At 35.0% G+C, this 22,886-nt stretch overlaps 1 protein-coding gene across 1 annotated transcript in view; it reads left to right on the forward strand.

Annotated features, from left to right (window-relative positions):
* Nucleotides 1-22,886, forward strand: part of LOC123550778 (tubby-related protein 4-like) — a 173,407-nt gene that overhangs the window by 42,659 nt on the left and 107,862 nt on the right. The window contains exon 2 of the mRNA XM_053540064.1: nt 18,746-18,936. The gene's annotated coding sequence lies outside the window, so the exon portion shown is untranslated. The remainder of the gene's footprint in view (nt 1-18,745; nt 18,937-22,886) is intronic.

The following is a 22,886-nucleotide window of genomic DNA, read 5'->3' on the forward strand; positions in this document are numbered from 1 at the left end:
AAAACCCTTGTTATGGTAGCAATTTATTTTTTGTTCCTTGGTACAGCGAAGTGTCTACCTAATCCCTTTCATTAAGGATATGCTCCTTTTGCATGAAAATACAAAACTTGAGGAAACAAATAATTTGGCTGATTTTTTTACGTAGAATCGACTGTATCAGCCTTTCACCCAAACCCAGAGTCAATTTAACTTTTTGTTTGCAGGGAGAAACACTTGTTCATATAAACTGCTTGATTGATTTTTGACTTTTTGTAGCCTGAATGCACCAATGTTGTTGTATCACCAGGTTGTGTTGATACTCTTATTAGAGAGAAATACATAGCCTAGATTATCGTAGTTCACCTTTAAGCCCGCAGCCTCTCCAATAATTGAATAAAATATGATCAAAATGCATTAGGAAAGTAACGAAGACAAGGAATTAAGTGTGGAAGGAGATGATAAGAAAGTGTGGTTGACTGTCTGATCAGGTGATGCCACAGTTGATTTCGTATTAGGGAAGCATTAACTATATTTGAATAATGAATAACGAATGTCCATAGAGTATTGAACGTTGGTGGATCAAAGACAGTTCTAGTTAGCCCCCAATAAAACAGTAGCCACATGATATAAGACATCTGTATATGTACATTAGAGACAAGATCCCCTGCCGGCTGCTGCGTCATATTGAAGATGTGAAAAATGGTACCAGTAGAAAAAAAATGTAGCTCCTTTGCTTAGTGCTCAGCATTTAAAGTAGACCAAATAATAAGATGTTTTGGGATAGTCAAACTAATTTGACAATTGCCGAAAACTATGGTCCACATAGTTATGTGAAATTTCAGCACTGGGACATTATTGCAAATGCAACAGAACAAAGACATGTTACAGTGCTTCGAAAATGATGAGATTTAAAGATGTTGAACTGTTAGAAAGAGTGGCCCCTGTATACAGTTCTTTTCCGACATTCAATGTATATATTAATATACCTTTTTAGCCCACCAGAGCCAAAGGGTGAACTTTTGTGACCGCTCAGTGTTCCTTAGATATGACCGGGTGACCTAGTTTTTGACCCCACATGACCCAGATTTGAACTTGACCTAAGACAAAGATTCTGACCAATTCTCACGAGTTTTAAACTGTGGTCTCTGAAGTGTTAACAAGATTTCCCTTTGATCTGGCCTATTGTCCTACGAAGTATGGAGAGGTGTCCTACTCGACCAGAGTCAGCGTCCTTCTGTGTCCGCACCTTGGTTAAAATTTTGATGCACATTCTCTTTTTGTCTGTAATAACATGATGAATTTGTTTCAGACTTTAGATAATTATTCCTAATCATCACCCACATCATATGGCACAAGGGTCATATCTCTTGCACCAATTTTTTATGAATTATCCGCCCTATTTACTTATAATTTCAGGTTAAAGTTTTGGTGCAATTTCACTCTATCTCAGTTATTACCAAATGGATTTGATTCAAACTTAAAAGTAGTTGTTCCACATCATCACCCATATTATATGACATAAGGTCCATAACTCTTGCACCAATTTTGCACGAATTATGTCCCCTGTTTACATAAATTTAAGGTTAATTTTGATGCATTTGCACTATATCACTGTTATAACAGAAAGGGTTTGATTCAAACGTAAAATAGCTGTTCCACATCATCACCCACATCATATGACGCAAGGGCCATAACTTTCACACCAATATTTCATGAATTATCCCTATTGATGCCTCAATGATCGATTTTAATAAAAAATTACTCGTAAATGTCGGGAACAATCAATTATAATTTTGAGTAATTGATTGTCGCTCAAGGAGTGCACTACTTTAGCAGAACTCACATAGTTTTTCTGTTGTTTTTTTTTCTCTCTCTGTAACTTACTCTTTTGGTTGTAGTAAAGTTTCTGAAAATGGTGAGAGATCAGACAAATCTAAAGTGCCAGATGGATTTTTCCTTGATCTGGCAATGCCCAGCCTCTTATGGAAATATTTTAGTTTACAGGAACAAATCCGGGTCGGAAAGACCTTCTGACAAGACCAATCTTGACTTGCTAGTTGTGGTTTGCCATTATGTCAGGAAACACATTATGAAAAAAATGATTAAAAATTGAAAATTGATTGAAAACCTCTGTCCGGTTATTTTCGATGATCGATCATGAAAATGGACCTTAATTATCCCTCTCTTTACTTAGAATTTCACATTAAAGTTTCTGTGCACTTTCACTCTATCTCAGTTATTACTAAATGGATTTGATTCAAATTTAAGATAGGTGTTCCACATCATCACCTATGTTATTTAACACAAGGGCCATAACTTTGGCACCAATATTTGATGAATTATCCACCTTTTTACTTAAAATTTCAGGTTAAAGTTTTGATGCACTTTCCATTTATCTGTTATTACAAAATTAATTTGATTCAGATTTAAAATAGTATTCCATATCATCTCACACGTCATAAGACACAAGGGCCACAACTCTTGCACTAATATTTCATGAATTATGCCCCTTTTTACTTGGAATTTCAGTTTAATTTTGATGCATTTTCACCATATCTCTTTGGTTACTAGATGGATTTGATTCAAACTTGAAATGGTTGTTCCACATCATCATGTACCCCATATGCCACAAGGTCCATAATGCTGACACCGATACATGTATGTTATGGTTTATATCCTCTTTTCACGTAGAATTTCAGATTCAAATGGTTATGCACTTTTGCTCTATCTCACAGGGTTTGCATAGCCTTGAAAAGTACTTGAATTTGGAGCTGTTGCCTGAAAAGTCAGTGATTTTTTGTGTGTATTTTTACTGCTGAATTTCGGCACTTTCCCCTTGCCAAAATAGGCCATTTTTTCCCAAAAAATTGTCAATTTTTCCCCCCAAAAAGGGATGTTTTTCCCCCTCAAATTATAAGATTTTATATCTAACATGAAATTGGCAAAAATGACATCAAAAACATCCTTTTTAAGATCAAGATCGCATCAATGTTACCGTCACGAAAACACGTGACGAACAAAATATTGTCACAAGGTTTTCTGTGACAATATTTCTCTCAAAAGTTAAACACAGGAATTATTACTTGATTTTTGATTTTCTCAAAATTATCTTACTAGAATATGTATTTTCAGAAAAATCCAATTTTGTTACAACTTATTATTATCCTCTTAGAAGATTTCTAACTAATTTACAGACATGTTTTAACCTGGACCTAATATGTTTTAGCTTTTACTGTATAATTTTATTGTGTTAAAAACATTGCTATTATGCTCATTATAATGTTGAGTGGTATAATGATTATGTATGATTAACTGTTATACAAATTGAAATTTATCTTGACTAATTCTCGCTGTAAGAGTCTATACTTGTTAAATACTTGTTTAGAAATGTTTTTGGCATATGTTTCCTTGCCAACATAATATGCTATATAAAGCATGGTTTTGAATGAAGAGAAAAAAGAGAAAATATAGGATTTCGAAAGTAAGAACTGAGACAATCTCGCAGAGTTGAAATTTATGTCAGGAATACCTGTAGTTGTGTAAAAAGTAAATTTTTATATGGAAAAACGGTTGGACATTAATTTTGAAGTCAAGATTTAATTGTCGAAGGAACTCGTTATTTATTTTTTTATTTATATTTGTGTTAAATTTCAATACAAGACTTTTAAAAAACAGAGTTGGAGTTATTCATCAATTTTGCTAAATCCCCATCAGCGCATCAACAACAGTTGCTGAGAAATTTAGCTCTATCACAAATGGTGGAGAAAGCCGCGTATTATGGCAGTTCTATCCTGCCGTAACTTTTCCGGTACCTACACAGAGCAGGAAAAATGACGTCCCAACATTTTGTGAGATGGTCATGGAGAAAGCGATGTGACCAACATAATGGATACCACAGTAGCCTTGGAAATACATGTCAGCCATGGAACGCAGACAGATGTTATCGCTGTGGTCATGACAGAAAACAGCGATGGCACCAACAACATTGTCCAGCTATTGGAAAGCGATGTTTCCAATGCTCAAAAACATCACACTTTGCCAGGCAGTGTTATTCAAGACGACCTGATCACAGTTCAACACAAAATTCAGGGACGAAATCGGAAAAGAGGAAGCAGCGTGACCAAAGACGATGGCTGAATATAACCATAGTAAGAGCTTTCAAATAACAATTTTTTTCCCTTTGCTAATTCAACAAATGAAGAACTTAAGAAAGAATTACCATCAATATTCATATTCAAATAGAAAAAATTAAAGTGCCATCATATTAATTCAATTTAGTAGTGTTAAAAACTTAAATAAGTCATTGTGTTTCTATCAAAAACAGAAAATTGAGGAAGAAATGAGCCATCGAAAAGGACAAAAGGAAATGCAAAGACAGAACACAAAAATTTAAAAATGGAAAACAAAAACTTGAACGATTCTGTTGATGAAAATTAAAGTAAATGTAATAAAATTCAGGAGCGAAATAGAACATTGGAAATCGAAAAAAAAACTTAATGCATCAATCAGCAACTTGAAAGCTGAACTTGACAAAACCAATAAACACAGATGCCAGCTGTACAATCATATCGTCATCACAGCTCAGGAAAACTTGGAAAAGAATTTGTGGAGAAAGTGAAAGAGGAATTTGAGTTTTTTTTTGTATTCATTTTACAACACGCTCAATCAAACAGGAAACGTCATGCTAAACCAAATTTTAGTTGCCCCACGATGTGGAAGCAAGAAATACCATAACTATAAGGAATGTTTAGCCATGAAAAATAAGTGTGGATCATGTGAAAAAGAAAACCATTTCACTCTGAACTGTGACGAGTTTGATGGAAGCAAGTTGGTGAACCAAGACATACCAAGCATTTTTTATCTATTAGAAGAAATAGATGGTGAATTTTCAGATGATCCAAATTATGTTGGTTTACAACTTCCACCAGGATGTTCACATATTCACTAGTAATGAAAACAGACGGAGCTTGTTTTTCGTGCCAGGAGAGAATTGTCACAAGGTTTTCTGTGACAATATTTCTCTCAAAAGTTAAACACAGGAATTATTACTTGATTTTTGATTTCTCAAAATATCTTACTAGAATATGAATTTTCAGAAAATCCAATTTTGTTAACAACTTATTATTATCCTCTTAGAAGATTTCTAACTAATTTACAGACATGTTTTAACCTGGACCTAATATGTTTTTAGCTTTACTGTATAAATTTATTGTGTTAAAAACATTGCTATTATGCTCATTATAATGTTGAGTGGTATAATGATTATGTATGATTAACTGTTATACAAATTGAAATTTATCTTGACTAATTCTCGCTGTAAGAGTCTATACTTGTTAAATACTTGTTTAGAAATGTTTTTGGCATATGTTTCCTTGCCAACATAATATGCTATATAAAGCATGGTTTTGAATGAAGAGAAAAAAGAGAAAATATTAGGACTCGAAAGTAAGAACTGAGACAATCTCTGCAGAGTTGAAATTTATGTCAGGAATACCTGTAGTTGTGTAAAAAGTAAACTTTTATATGGAAAACGGTTTGGACATTAATTTTGAAGTCAAGATTTAATTGTCGAAGGAACTCGTTATTTATTTGTTATTTATATTTGTGTTGATTTCAATACAAGACATTTAAAACAGAGTTGGAGTTATTTATCAATTTTGCTGATTCCCCATCAGCGCATCAACAACAGTCGCTGAGCATTTAGCTCTATCACAATATTGCCGATTTTCAAGAGAAATATGGACTTCAGTCGGTTTAAATATGTTCCATTATGCCAGTTAATCATTTATGGTAAATCGGAGATCAAAATCGCCGCGATTGTACCAATTTTCGGATAGTCAAAATTTCGGACGTTATCAGATTTCAAGGGCATGAAGTGAAAATTGATAAATACAATTCTTACAAGTTGTATTGATGTCTTAATTAATTTTATCACCAAAAAATTTCACGATTTTAAATCCAAAAATGGTTTGAAAAAATGTAAACTCTTCAAACAACATTCAGTTAGGAAATGTACAGATTTATATCACTTAGTATGGAAATTAAACATAGTTCTGTTTTTCCCAATTTTGGGAATTATCGCGCTTATTTTTCCCAATTCAGCGGGCACTGACAACTCTATTTTTTCAAAAGAAAATACTTAAAAATTAAAAGTAGTCCTTGAAAGTACTTGAATTTCTACAGGAAAATGAAAAGTACTTAAAAAGTGCTTAGATTCGCTGGAAAAGTCCTTATTTTTCCTTAATCTCGAATCTTCCGAGCAGAATAATCTCTTTTTGATTGGAAAAGTAGTGAAAAATGTGCATGTCATTTAAAAAGCACATTGCATACAACGTACAAATTGTATTGAGTATGAAACGTTTAAATTACAGTTTTCACGATGTGTGATTATTATGCGTATCGTATTTCATTGTGGTTACAACACGCTAAATAGCTGTTCTTCTTTATTAGTCCCCTACTGGTTGAAAACCAGTTTTGGGGACTATAGGAATGCGCTTCCGTCTGTCTGCAATTTCATGTCCAGTCCATAACTTTGTCATTCATTAAGGGATTTTAATATTACTTGGCACAAATGTTCCCCATGATGAGACGACGTGTCATGCCCAAAACCTGGACCCCTAGCACAAAGGTCAAGGTCACAATTGGAGGTCAAAAGGGCTTTTTTCCTGTCCAGTCCATAACTCTCCCATCCATGAAGGGATTTAAATATCACATAGCACAAATGTTCCTCATACTAAGACGATTTGTCGTGCACAACTTTCAGAACCCTAGCTCAAAGGTCAAGGTCACACTTAGCAGTCAAATGTCAACATGGCATGAACAGGGTCTGTTTCGTGTCCGATCCATAACTCTGTCATTCATTAAGGGATTTTAATATCACTTGGCAGAAATGTTCCCCATGATGAGACAAAGTGTCATGCGCAGATCCCGGACCCCTTGCTCAAAGGTCAAGGTCACAATTGGGGGTCAAATGTCAACATGGCTTTTTTCCTGTCCGGTCCATAACTCCATGAAGGGATTTTGATATTATTTGGCACAAATGTTTCCCATGAAGAGACAACGTGTCTTGCGCAAAACCCGGACCCCTTGCTCAAAGGTCAAGGTCACCATTGGAGGTCAAAGGTCAATTGGGTTTTTTTCCTGTCCGGTAAAGAACTCTGTCGTCCATCAAGGGATTACAATATTACTTGGCATAAATGTTCCCATTGATGAGACGACGTGTCATGCATAACACCCAGAACCCTAGCTTAAAGGTCAAGGTCACACTTTGAGATCAAAGGTCATAGGATTTTTTTCCTATCCAGTCTGTAACTTTGTCATGCAAAACAGGATTTGAATATCAGTTGGTACAAATTTTCCACTGGATGAGACAACATGTCATGCGCAAAACCTGGGCCTTAGGTCTAAGGTCAAGGTCATACTTAGAGGTCAAAGGTCAAATTCAAGAATAACTTTGTCCCGAGCATTTCTTCTTTATGCATTAAGGGATTTTGATGTAACTTGGCACAAATGTTTACCACCATGAGATGGATTGTCGTACGCAAGAACCAGGTCCCTGGGTCTAAGGTCAAGGTCATACATAGAGGTCAAAGGTCAGATTCAAAAATGACTTTGTCCGGAGCATTTCTTCTTCATGCATGGAGGGATTTTGATGTGACTTGGCACAAATGTTCACCACCATGAGGCACCACCCTTGTTTTTAGAATTACGTCCCTTTGTTGTTACTATAAATACATTATATTGTAACTTTTTTATTACTGGCCGTAGGGAAAAATCGAGACCACTTTTCTGTGGTACAACATGCATGTTACATCCAATTTATAGGTGTATTTTGACCTATCTCTACCTGGTAGAGTTCGTTGTTGACTTACATTATATAGAATTTTTTTTTTTTTTTAGGATTAATTTCCCTTTTTTTGTTAATATAAATAAGTTATATGATATCTTTTTTATACTCGGCCCAAAAAAATCCATATGAAAACAACTGTAGGTTTTTAGCTCGACTATTCGAAGAATAGTCTAGCTATTCTACTCACCCTGGCGTCGGCGTCGATGTCGGCGTCGGCGTCGGCGTCACACCTTGGTTAAGTTTTTGCATGCAAGTACATACAACTATCATTTAAAGGCATATAGCTTTGAAACTTATTTATTCTTTTTCTAGGTCAATCACCAACCTCACTGGGTCAAGTTCCATAACTCTAACATGTATTTTGAGCAAATTATGCCCCCTTTTGGACTTAGAAAATTCTGGTTAAAGTTTTACATGCAAGTTACTATCTCCAAAACTAATGCAGATATTGAATTGAAACTTCACATGTGTCTTCGGGGTTATAAAACTAGTTGATAGCACCAAGTCCCATAACTCTGACCTTCATTTTGGCCAAATTATGCCCCCTTTCGGACTTAGAAAATTCTGGTTAAAGTTTTGCGTGCAAGTACATACAGCTATTACTAAAAGGCATATAGATTTGAAACTTATTTTTTCTTTTTCTAGATCAATTACCTACCTCACTGGGTCAAGTCCCATAACTCTGACATGTCTTTTGGGCAAATCATGCCCCCTTTTGGACTTAGAAAATCCTGGTTAAAGTTTTACATGCAAGTAACTATCTCCAAAACTACTACAGATATTAAATTGAAACTTCACATGTGTCTTCGGGTTATAAAACTAGTTGATAGCACCAAGTCCCATAACTCTGACATGTATTTTGGGCAAATTATGCCCCTTTTGGACTTAGAAAATCCTGGTTAAAGTTTTGCGTGCAAGTACATACAGCTATTACCAAAAGGCATATAGCTTTGAAACTTATTTATTCTTTTTCTAGGTCAATAACCAACCTCACTGGGTCAAGTTCCATAACTCTTAACATGTATTTTGAGCAAATTATGCCCCCTTTTGGACTTAGAAAATTCTGGTTAAAGTTTTACATGCAAGTTACTATCCCCAAAACTAATGCAGATATTGAATTGAAACTTAACATGTTTCTTCGGGGTTATAAAACTAGTTGATAACATCAAGTCCCATAACTCTGATATGTATTTTGGTCAAATTATGTCCCCTTTCGAACTTAAAACTCTTTTGATATTTAACATTTTGGGTAATAATTTCCTGCTTCTGTGGCAATATTTCGAATAGTCGAGCTTGGCTGTCTTACGGACAGCTCTTGTTATATATGCAAATTTTAATCCAAGTGTTTTGTTATAACATATTGTGTATATAGTACAATATTGTTTATACATCATTGACAGATATCATCAGTTCATTATGTTTTACTGCAGTAGAGAAAATTAGGTGCCTTCCAGTAGGGGACCTTGTATTGCATGGCAATACTTCATTCACTTGTTATATATAAAATTGACATATTTCCAATGACCGCAGCACACACCAGGACCCATTTTAAATGTCTGTAACTTATATTTTCTTGAAGAATATTGTCAGTGCTGAATAAAAATCAAAAGAAAAGTTGGGGTCATGTTTGATGCAAGAAAAATATTTTCAGTCAAACACACAAACTGAAAAATAAGCTAAAAAATGAGACCCCAAATTGTAGTGGTGGTGTATGATTTAAATTTCCATGAAAATTCTGTCATGTTGTTATTTCATTATGAAGATGCTACCTACATGTCAAGCATAGATCTGGCATGTGAATTTAGCAAAAAAAATTGCAAAGAAAATAAGAAAACTAGCTCTACAGAGCAAAAAAACTGAGGACAATTTGTATTCGCCATTATGCGACTACCATTTTTTTCCCCATTTTCCTATTTAGTGTCTGTATGCCTTGTTTCTGGTGTCAAAAATATGGGAAATGGTGAAGAAAAACAGCTATGTTTTCAATAAAAAATATTTGTTAACGTATCTGTGGTTGGTGGACCACGAAAACTGGCACAAAGCGATGTGCAAACATTGCAAATGGCTCTATGGGTGAATCCGCCCTAAAATCACATGCAAAGTTGGAGAAACATAAAATATCGAGCTCAACGGGAACTTCTTTGTTAGATATGTTCACAGTACCGAAACTGTATCGTGCATTGATGTCAGATGATAAGCTGAATTCCTACAAAAAGCTGATCGATCCATTTTCAAATAATTCGATTAAAATATGTCTGCTTGGTTAACTATGCTTATTTCTAGGCATAGGGTACTGGTGTTCTGTTGTAAGAATTATTCCATAATTATGTAGTTGTAATTCCCAACTATATATTGACTATTTCTTTCATTTATCACCGTCGAATAGTCCTTGAAAGTCTAAGTTAAGTCCTTGAAAAGTCCTTAAAAATTTTGTCGACTTGGCTGTATGAACCCTGGTCTCAGTTATTGTTAAATAGATTTGATTCAAACTTGAAATAGTTATTCCACATTAGAAGTCACATGATATGACACATGATGCATTACTCTTCAGAAAGTTTCCATTTAATAAATATCATGTCCCTTTTATACTTTATATTTTGTGTTTTGATACACTTTATCTCTATCTCTGTTATTATTTAGTACGTTTGACACAGACTTATCTTTATCTCTGTTATAACTTAATACTTATGACACAGACTTAACAAGGGGCAAGACGTGAAGTGGGTGCACACTTGGTTCAAGCGAGCGAAATGGTCGCAGACTTACTCTGAAATCATCGCGTGTTCGCTTGTTTTTTTAATCAGGTAAGTGGGTTTCTATGGTATTTTGAACTCTATGGATATGTGCATGCATCAGTTCTATGTCTACGTCACACTCGGTTTTGCGTTTCAGCATTGTAGATTTCTAATTCTCGAAGTTATTGAAGTTATAAAATGGTCATGTCCATGTTTTGATATTTGAATTGCCGTTTTTAATATTCTAATGATCAAACTAGCCTGTTTTGGGGTCCTTAAATGAGACAAAACAACAAATTGTGAAGAATTCTATAAATGTTTGGCTCTGTTCTAGGGATGGTGCTATACCCAAATAAATCTTGTTCAGGCTAGTTTTTGTTGCAAACTTGTGATTCAAGCAATCTCTGTTGCAAACTTTTTCTGGAAAAATAGTGTCCAACTCTCGGAGAATGTTTATTGTGCAACTGGTTGAAGAGGCAAATCATAAATTTCCTCAAAGTTGCAGCAGATAGCGCGAAATTTCATAATTCTATTTCTAATCATGTATAACGACATTTGGGCACAAAACAGAGACTTATTTTTAGTTTTTGTGATTTTGGAAGATCAGTGAAATAATATGGTCGATGTTTTGCTATGGTGTGCACTAGCCTTGTGCGTTCTAAGTTCCCAGCTCCATTGACCTGTATTCATAACTGACAGAAAATTTGTTAAAGATATTTACATAAAAGAAATATTATAATCGAACTAATATTTAGCAAACTTGTGTTTTAATTTCAACCGATCTGAAATCTACAGTATTGCATTTCCTTGTTCAATTTATTTTTCAGGCAAAAATGCAGGACTAAGACAGCAATGGGAATTCTCCTCTGGAATGTCGTATTTGCGAAAAGAAATTCTGTTCACGGTTTGTGCTTCAACGTCATTTGTCGTCACGTGAAACAACAAACTACCAGGATACATGATTTGTTCATAAAAACTGTTTTTCGTAAAATATTAGCACATGTAGTTTTGATAGAAAGAAACAACAACACATTTATATATAACAGTGATAATGTGACCAGTTCTATATTTTAGATATATTTTATAATGAAAATCATTAAAATAACATTAAGTCATTATTTTATCAGAATGCCCTTACCTTTCTACAGTTTATTACTTATCTAGATATAATTATAGCTTAACATAATGTGCATTTGATTTGGTCTGGTATTTCAAAAGATATTCCAGACAGAATTTGATATGGTAATAATTTAATTAGTAAGTGTTAATTAGTATCAGAAAGTAATAAGCCACTGGAGTAGACAAGTACTGGTCAGGTTTTAATGTATGCGTGTGTGATATGATTGGTTGAAGTATAAGGTATATGTGATGTGATTGGTTGAAGTATGAAGTGGGCGTGAATGAAAATGTTGCAGAGTTTGGAGGGAAAGTTGAAAGAAGTCAGTTTTTGAGTTGGAGTTAGATTTGGGTTTTTTGTTTTAGGCACCGGTCAAGAATTAGTCAAAATTTATATTTTAATCTTTTAGGCAAGAAATACTTTGGAAACTTTAGGGAATGATACTATATACTATGAATTGTTATGAGTTGGATTTATTGAAGAGAGAAATTATTTAAAATGGAATAAAAGAATATTAGAACTCTACCACTTGTTTAATAATAGCTAATTTCCCCGAGAAAATGGACCCCGTTTATAATGTAATAACATAATGACATAAATGCATACGTTATGTTTATTTCTAGATAAAATGTACAAAATAATATATCCCAGTCTTAAGATATGATTAAGATGTAAAATGTTTTGAACTCAGTAGAAGTTATAGTAGTTGTTTATCCACCTGCGCTATCTTGTGTCGATATAACAGGATCATAATACGAAACAAGGCTATTGAGTGTTGGTGATAAGGTACATGTAATATTCCCCTTTACGTACATGCGGCATAGTTCATATTTTGTTTCTGAAACATAAATCGTCGTCTTTGAATATCTTATGAGTCATACTACTGTGTATCAAAACAATAAATAATTCGATACTAACACTAAAACACATGGACGCTGTACAATGAGAGTAAAACTGAGATAAAATGTTTAACTCATCTATATTACAGTGTAACATCTGCTGAAACATGAATGTAGTTCCCATCATTTTATCACATGCTTAATTTTGTTGTTTAAAGTCTTCTGATTGGAAAGTTGAATGATTTTAAACAGAAAGAAGAAGTACCACATTCAACTTCGGAAAAGGCAAAACCCAAGTTGCACGGTATCCAAAAAGATGTAATCTTGGACACAAGCAACTTTATTACAGCAAAATTGAAAACAGTAGAGTTTGGATTTAAATTTGTGGTGGCAATCAACAGAAAACATCATAATTATGTTTGTTAATTATCAGAGAAGACCGATTTAATCGCAGTTGACCACTTTCTTGTTACAGTTTATCAAGTTCAATCCACTGTATACAGCGTAACTGTTGCGCTGTATTTTACTTTGTGAGTTCGCTCAAAATATAGTCTTAGTGGACTCGTCAACTCTGTAATGTGACTTAACTGGTCGAACACCTCTTGGTATATCATTCAATTTTCTTAATGTTCTATACTTTGGTACGTTTCCTTTCCTTCGGTTAAACTTGTGATCTCTGCAATAAAAAGTAACACTGGTAATTTGTGTAATATATTACAATGTAATGCAAAATTGATATAATATAAAGAACTGAACATACAACATTATACACTGTTGCACTTGACGCTTTTGTTTTTTTTTTTCTAACAATTAAAATAAATTTTGCAAGTAAACGGCATTTCAATGTTTGTCCTTGCCATACATTGCTGCAGCAATACTTATATGTCTTCTGTATTATGGCACTGCAATTAATTTACTTTTCATTACTGGTTGGTAACCAACATTGCTTGTGTTTACTATAATAGTACGCAAAAAAATGTATCTGATTTTAGGCTGCTAAAATTGTTGGTTCAGAATAGGAATAGAAAATAAGAATAGGCTTACAAAATTTTACATATTGTCTTTGATACCAATAACACTTACCTAACGGTTATTTCTGATGAAGCGTAGTTTGTCCAACTAATGAGGATTCATGTTCATGCTCTCGGGTCATAATAGCGTCTGATGTTCATAGCATCTGGACCTGAAAAGATCTAAAAAAAAAACCAACTGCATGTTAAAGTCGCTGTCTGTATAGTGTGTATAGCTGGACAAGATCCAAAAGACAAAATGTACCTATAGACAATATCGCCAAAAGTTTTGTTTTATTTCTGCTTGCAATCTAGACAGCCGAAACTCTAAACAGGGAAGATGTTAAAATTATGTAGAAACACTAACCCTAATCCTACCAGGTTTCATGAAAACATGATAAGTTTTTTTTTATCAAAAGTTATATTAAAATATCAAAGGGCCATTTGATGCTATAAAAATGTACGACCCTAAACAGAAAAGAAATGTACACGAGTTGCACAATAAACATTCTCTGATAGTTGTTTCAGAAAAAGTTTGCAACAGAAATTGCTTGAAGTACAAGTTTGCAACAAAAAAGAGCTTGAACAAGATTTATTTGGGTACAGCACCATCCCTAAAACATGCAGAGACAAATGTTTATAGAATTCTTCACAATTAGTTGTTTTCTCTCGCTTAAGGGCCCCAAAACAGGCTAGTTTGATCATAAGAATGTAAAAAACGGCAAGAAACGATGCAATTCAAATATCAAAACATGAACATGACCATTTTATAACTTCAATAACTTCGGAAATTCGAAATCTACAACGCTGAAATGCAAAACCGGGTGTGGCGTAAACATAGAACTGATGCATGCACATATCCATAGAGTTCAAAATACCATAGAAACCCACTTACCTGATAAAAAAAACAAGCGAACACGCCATGATTTCAGAAAATATCCGCCATTTTGTAAGTTTGCGACCATTTCGCTCGCTTGAACCAAGTGTGCTACCACTTCACGTCCTGCCCCTTGCTTAAGCTGTTGTCAAATATCTTTATCCACACTGGAGTCATTAAACACTTCAGTGACAGCTCCAGCTTCTGCAGATGTGCCCAATTTCACTATCCGGCATTGAAATAGGCGACCTTGATGTCTTCTGTGACAGCTCTTGTTGTTTTTTTTGTAAAAACAATTAATGCAGGAATCTGCTCTACAGACATTTGTTATACGTCATTTACAGCAGTAGAGTCATCTTACAGCCGGGTATGGAGTTTTCTAACATGGGTGAAAACGTTGGGAGGTCAGAAACCACTAATAAAAAAAATGACAGGGAACTTAATGGGAATAATGGGGGTAAGGGACAGTAAATTTGAAAATTCCACAAAGCTACATTGATACAGCGCGAATGAAATAATAAAAAAAATCCTCTTTCTTCTAATTTAGATAATTATGTCTCCCACCACACAGTGGTGTGGGAGACATATTGATTTACTCCTGTCTGTGTGTGTGTGTGTGTCACAAATCTTGTCTGCACTCTAAGTCGAACATTTCTCATCCGATCTTCACCAGACTTGAACAAAATGTGTTTGACCATAAGTCCTCGGCCAAGTTCGATAACTAGCCAGATCGGCCCAGGCACTTCGGAATTATGGCCCTTGAACATGATTACCAACACTACCGATACAGCATTGTAGACCAGTTACTCCAACATGTGAATACCAATAGGCCACAAACAAAGACAGACTTACTATTCAGATGATTAGGCAGTTGTGGGAGACATGCGCTTTTCTCAAAAGCACCTCTTAGTCTAGTATAAATCTTATTCAACATGCAATGTTTTTCTTCTTAAGAGTTTACACATATCATAATTAATTAAAACTGTTTGAAATAACTTTTTAGAAGTTATCAGTTACAGCCTCTGAATGAACTCTGATAATGCAATGGTTTTGAATATCTTTACTATGACTTGTCAGGCTTTTTAACAATCACATTCAACAGTCTTGCTAAAATTTGACTTTTGCAACTGGAAAAGATTCAGCTGTGAAAGCAGAAGAATAGAAATATAAAAAAAGTTTTTTTCCTGACTGTGCAAGCAATTGTGCGGGATGTCCTGATGTTTGAGATTGTGTGAGTGAGCAGCCATTAACAAGTTCCAATCAATAAGGTTTAATTAACTCATCACAAACCTAACATTGTAACATTGATGAATGTATAGACAGATATGTATACATGTTATAGATTTGTATGGAAGTTGGGTGGGGAGGGAATAGAGAGGGGCTAGATATGTATCAATATTATAGATGGTAGAGTGGGGGAGAGAGTTGAAGCATCAGTCGTGCTGGGGGATAGGTGGGGGAGCGGCTTGGAAGCCTCACCTGGATTGGGGTGAGAGGCTTGGAGCATTACCAGTATTTGGTGGGGGTGGGGGGGGGGGGGGGGCTTGAAGCATCACCCATATTGAGTGGGAGGAGAGGCTTGTATAAAGGGGAGTGGGGCTTGAAGCATCACCTATATTTGGTGGGGGAGAGAGGCTTGAAGCATCACCTGTATTGGGGGAGAGAGATTTGAACATCACCTGTATTGGGGGAGAGAGGCTTGAAGCATCACATGTATTGGGGGAGAGAGGCTTGAAGCATCATTGGTATTGGATCATGTGGTTGGAGAGGCTTAAAGCCTTATTGGTATTGGGGGGAGAGGCTTGAAGCATCACTGGTATTGGAGGAGAGGCTTGAAGCATTAATGGTATTGGTTACGATGGGAGAGGCCTGAAGCCTCACTGGTATTGGGGGAGAGAGGCTTGAAGCATCACTGGTATTTGTTGCGGTGAGAGAGACATTGGGGAAGAGGCTTAAAACATCACTGGTTTTGAAGGAGAAAGGCTTGAACATAACTGGTTTTGTGGGGAAAGAGGCATGAAGCTTCACTGGTATTTACTGTGACAAGAGGGGCATGAAACATCATAGGTATTGGGGGAGAGGCTGAAGCATCTACTGTATTGGGGGAGAGAGGCTGGAAACATCACTGGTATCGGGGGGAGAAAGGCTTGAACATCACTCGTATTGGGTAGAGAGGCTTGAAGCATCTAATGTATTAGTGGAGAGAGGCTTGAAGTATCACTGATATCGGGGGAGAGAGGCTTGAACATCAGTTGTATTTGTTAGAAAGGAGAGAGGCTTGAAGCATCACTGGTATTGGTTGCGAAGAGAGGGGCTTGTAGCATCCCTGGTGGCTTGAAGCATCTGCTGTATAGGGGGAGAGAGGCCTGAAGCTTCACTGGTATTAGGTAGAGATACTTGAAACATCACTTGAATTGGGGGAGGGAGGCTTGAAGCATCACTGGTATTGGGGAGAGAGGCTGTATTGGGTGAGAGAAGCTTGAAACATCACTGGTATTGGGGAGAGAGGCTTGAAGTTGAAGCATCTACTGTATTTGGGGAGAGAAGCTTGAAGAATCACTGGTATTGGGGAGAAAGGCTTGAAACATCACTTGAATTGGGGGACAGAGGCTTAAAGCATCTACTGTATTGGGAAGAGAGGCTTGAATCATCTGCTGTGTTAGTTTATACATAATTTTTTTTAGGTCGATTGTGAAGGAAGTTCTACAACTTATAGTAATCACTCTCGACACCTCATTCCTGATTGAATCCATCGCCATGAGGGTATAAGAGAAGAGGCCAGTTTCCCTTTTAATGCTGAGCACCAAGCAAGGGAGCTACTGGTACCATTTTTCACATCTTTGGTATGACACCGCCGGGGATCGAACCCACAACCTCCTGCACTCGAAGCGAATGCACTACCACTAGGCTATCAAGGCATCTACTGTGTTGGGAGAGAGAGTCTTGAAACATCACTGGTATTGAGGGAGAGAGGCTTGAACATCACTTGTATTGATTGGGGTGGGGAGAGGCTTGAAGCATCATGAAGGGTGGGGCTTGAAACAATACTAATACTTTTGCACATTTTTTTTTAAAAAATGATTTGATAGGAACATCCTTATTCATTTTGATAAGAATTGGCATTTCATAGTTGTGTAAAGTTCATAGCTGCATTCATAGCTGCTTAAAGTTCATAGCTGCATTTCGTTGGCTGCTTAAAGTTCATAGCTGCATTTTGTTGCTGCTTAAAGTTTTATAGCTGCTTAAAGTTCATAGCTGCATTTCATTGCTGCTTAAAGTTCATAGCTGCATTTCATTGCTTTGTCAAGTTCTGAAGATAATTCTGGATAATATTCACAAGGTCAAACTAATGTGAGTAGCTCTGTTGATGATTGATATTGGTGTATTAATCCAAAAACATTTTCAAGTAGTCTTTTACACAACATTGTTTGACTACTCAAAACTTACCTTGTGATTTTAAGGTAGAACAATAAATTACATAATCAGATTAGAGAAGAACCATATATAATTTAGTGATCTCAGTCCAGCTGTGCAGAACCTTAATTTTCATTTTATCAAGATGATTTATTATATTAAATGTTCAAAAATATGAAAAAACAAGTTAAAAGGAAGATTTTTGATTATACAAAATGGAGTTATAGTTCTTGAGCTGTTTGCTTCCCCTAATTGCCATCTAGCATTGTATCTAGTTTCTTTTATTTCTCTTTGTTACTGTCTTAGGTGTTAAATAAAGTTTTAAAAGACATAAAGTTTAATAAATGCTCAAGAAAGAGTTACGGTACTTCAAATACCCTTCACATTCATTTGTTGTCAGCTATCATATTAAAATCCCTCTGGTGGAGTTATTATTAAGTGTTTTGGGTCATAATGGATGATGGAAGGAGGGGTGTCTCTACATACAAAGAGAGCACTTATGCAAGCTCCCTTCAGTTCTCTCTGTTGATGTTTTCAGCCACCTAAGACATATTTAATGACCTAAGCACATCGGAATGAATATATTTACTGTTATCTTGTAAATACAGGACTGATGGACAGACCAAGAAAAAAAATGATATAGCCCCGAGGTCCCCTCCCCACACTCCCATCTCATTTGTTACCATATATTAACTATGTATTGTTTAAACAGTAGGTTCTTTGTTAGAAAGATTAATTCCAATATTGTCCTGCCATGGCATATTATTTTCATGGTTTTCTTTAAAATGAAAGAAAACAATTTGTACTTAGAAATGTTTATGAAATTGTCCACAATTAGCTATTTATAGGCCTATAAAACAGCATGCTTGAAACTTGAGTGTAACAACAAAGTATTGAATTTCACTTTTTTCCTGTCTATTTTCAGGCTGAAGTCTAAGACATTACAGAGAAACATTATTGTGGCTGGTAGTTCTGGTATCAAAGTATTGGCTGGTGGGACTACAGAGGAAGATCTGTCATTAAGTGGCCTACATTATTTACTCATCTTTGTACTGGCACTTATTTGTGGAATTTATTGACACTGTCAAACAGCTGACATTGTTGGACTGCTTCTCTGTGAGTGGGTGTCATGTTTTTAAATATTTGAATTTTTCACATTTCGTATTGTTACAACTTGTGTTTCTTTCAATACATTGGATTACTGATGTTTTACTGTGCAGTGTCTCAGTAGTAATGTAAGTCATTTTGTAAAAGTAATCTTATAATGAACATTCAGATATTGTAAGTTAATAATTAATTGGTAATTGGTTAATGTATTGGGCTGTGAGATTTTCAGAAGTGAAGACTGTCACCTTGGGGAAATAATTTCATTAATTTTTTTTAAGGAGAAATATAAGATACAAAATTAATGTTGAATTAATTTTAAAGTACCGGTAAGAGTAATTTGGAGGATAAAGTAAAAAATTATTTGAAATTTAACGTCTGTATACATATGTCATTGGTGTAAGACTGTTACTAAAGTACAAAAATTTGGTACAGGTGATGTTTCACGAAGGTGCCTTTAACTTATATAGCCTGACTTTGTACAAGGATAAGTCTGTTTAATTAGACAAGACTTTGATCTGATCTGGTCTATTTATGAACCAGTAGTATAAATGCAAGATATATAATAAAGCATTTAACAATTTTGATGTCACATGCTTGTATTGCATCTACAATAGTAACACATAGGGGATATAAATTTTGTTTGTTTTAGTGTAAGATCGAAATATATTTCACTGAGTGACCACTAATTATTAAACACAATATTTAAATGTAAATTATGGTGTTCATAAGTGAAATATATTTTGGTCTTACACAGAAACAAATTAAGTTTCTATTTATTTTATGTATTTTTAATAGTTTTAACCAAATTATATCCAGTTTGTATGCGCAACATCATGTGCATTGCACTTGACGTGATAATGTCATGACATCAGGATATCTTAGTAAAAAAAAACGTAAATAGTTTTATTACGTTTCTTGATTTCTTTTACATGTTATTATGATAGAATGTATATATTTATGATTCTGTTAGTATTTTTATACATTCTATATCTTTACTGAAGTAACTATATTTTGCATTATTTTGTCTGAAATCATTTGTCCTCCACCTCTGATTCATGTGGGGAAGTTGGTAGTTACTTGCAGAGAACAGGTTTGTACTGGTACAGAATCCAGAAACACTGGTTAGGTTAACTGTCCACCGTTAAATAACTGAAATACTGTTGAAAAGCGGCATTAAGCCCAAAACAAATATATTTTGCAAGAATTTTTTTGCTTTTTAGCTCGACTATTCGAAGAATAGGGGAGCTATCCTACTCGCCCTGGCGAGTTAAAGTTTGCGTACCACCCCAAATATTTTCAAAGTCCATTGAGATATTGCTTTCATATTTTGCATACTTGTTTACCATCATGACCCCAGTCTGTAAAAAGGAGGAGGCAACTCTATCAAGCATTTTGACTGAATTATGGCCCCTTTTCGACTTATAATAAATGTTAAAGTTTGCGTACCACCCCAAATATTTTCAAAGTCCATTGAGATATTGCTTTCATATTTTGCATACTTGTTTACCATCATGACCCCAGTCTGTAAAAAGGAGGAGGCAACTCTATCAAGCATTTTGACTGAATTATGGCCCCTTTTCGATTTAGAATATGCTTATTGTAATGTTAAAGTTTTACTCATTGCTTATATTATACTATCAAGCACTGAGAATAGTCGAGCGCACTGTCCACTGACAGCTCTTGTTATGATTAATTCTTTTGCATTCAAGTGTAGTTCCGTACAAGTGAAAAATAAAAATGATATTTTCACTGTTTGAAACAGTGAAAATATCAATTTTATTTCACTGATAAATTTCAGTACATGAAATAAAAATGTATCACAGATATATAGTGCAACATTAGTTACATCACACCAGTTAGTGAAAACCATGATTCAAGTTGGTTCATGTGAAAACATTGCCATACTTGCTCCATGTTCCATGTAATTCTTCATGTACATAAACATGTTAGTTACAGCAGAATCAATAGGAGTTTTTTTTTTTTTGTGTTGCTGTTAGTTTCTTTCATAGGATGATTTCAGTTATATTGATTTTGAAATGGTGAATCATACTGCATTAGTATATTGATTGAGGTAGAATGACCTTTTACAAGATTTTAATGCAGCAACTAGTAATCAGCTTTGAGCTTTTTATTAGTGTGGCTTCTCAGTAATTATCACTCACATTTCTTATATTGTAACATCAGGCTGCGGTTGTATATAGGTGTTGATTAAAATGAAGTGAAATTAGTGATTAGTATGTCAACTTAGCAATTCTTTTTATGCACCCCCCTCCCACCCCCGTTGGTGGCGACATTATAGTAATTACTGTGTCTCTGTCCGTTAGTTCGTTTCGTTTGTTTGCTAGAAAATTTGTGTCCAGTCTGTAACTTTGTCATCCATCAAGGAAGTTTAGCTCAACTATACATAGTATATGGACAGCTATCCTACTCAACCTGGCTTCAGTGTCCTTCTGTGTTACCACCTTGGTTAAAGTGTTCATGCATTTTGTCTTTATCTCTATAATTACTTGATTAGTTTGCTTTGAACTTAAAACAGTTATTTCTTGTCATCAACCCACATCATATGGAACAAGGGTCATTTCTCTCACACAAATATTCCATGAATTATCCCCCCTTTTTACTGCTTGGGTGAGGCGTATGTTCTCCGGGAGGATTTGATAAAAGACATTGTGTATAAAATCATTTGTGCTCCACCTCTAATTCATGTGGGGAAGTTGGCAGTTAGTTGCAGAGAATAGGTTTGTACTTGTACAGAACCCAGGATCATATGACAGAAGGTCCATGACTGTGGCACTGATTTTTCATGAATAATGCCCGCTTTTTACTTGGTAATATAGGTAAAACTTGTATGCATTTTCACTATATCTCTATTATTAGAAAAGGGATTTGTTTCAAACTTAAAGTAATTGTTTTATGTTATCACCCACATCATTTGACACCAGGGTCATTTACAGTTAATTAAGATGATAATCAATTCATAGAAATGAATAAAAGCAGTGAAGAATGCTGGCAGTTTTCACAAAGCTTATACAGTCGAGTCCACTTAATACAAACTCGCTTGATACGAATTTTCGGCTATAATGAACAAAATCCAGATTCTGAGTCCTTCTATTTCTTTGTAAAATTATTTTGGTAATAGCGAACTCGCTTCATACGAATTTTCGGGAGATACGAACACATTTTGGAAGTCCCAAAGAGCTAAAATGTTTTAATTTTTCATTTTTTGATACGAACTAATTTTAGAATTCGGCGGCCTTTTTTTTTTGCTACGCTTGATCTTTTAACAGTTTGAATCTCTACAATGCTGATATTTAGTGGAAGTGATTATCACCTGTATTTGATAAAAACATAATAAAGAGATTAATGTATGCAGTTATTTTATTCATTACAATCGAGTCCAAGTAATAATGTCTTTAGCAATTCAGCGATAATCACGTTCATTTGTACACCTCTCCATGAAAATATAATTTCATTGTACGTTTTAGGGCTATGTAGTGTACTTTAGTATCAAAAATACAACCAAAAATTACCAGTTTTTTTTTTTAAGTAAATGTTTGAAATACCATGACATTGTGTAAAGTACCTGTTGCAAAAATGCATTGACATATACACGTTACTGTATTCCTGTGTATCTGTATGTGCTAGATCTATATGTGCTATAAACACTTGATGATTCAACACATTTGTACATTATTTTTATTACAGTTTTACGTGTTGAAGTATGAGTTTTGTTGAGTTATTTCATTGTAAACTGAACACATTCACTTAATCAGTTAAAACTACTAATGAGCATCTATTCACTACTGTATTTTATTTATCGGAAGCTATTCACCGGCGATACCGGTGATATTGCCCAACTTGCTCGTGCAAATTACCCGGGAGTCATACATTCGCACATTTCCCAGGTCCCGAAGAGTTCGTATAAAGCAAATTAGACTGTATATATATATAAATATAAA

The sequence above is a fragment of the Mercenaria mercenaria genome, chromosome 4 (assembly GCF_021730395.1).
Source record: "Mercenaria mercenaria strain notata chromosome 4, MADL_Memer_1, whole genome shotgun sequence".
Lineage (NCBI taxonomy): Eukaryota > Metazoa > Mollusca > Bivalvia > Venerida > Veneridae > Mercenaria > Mercenaria mercenaria.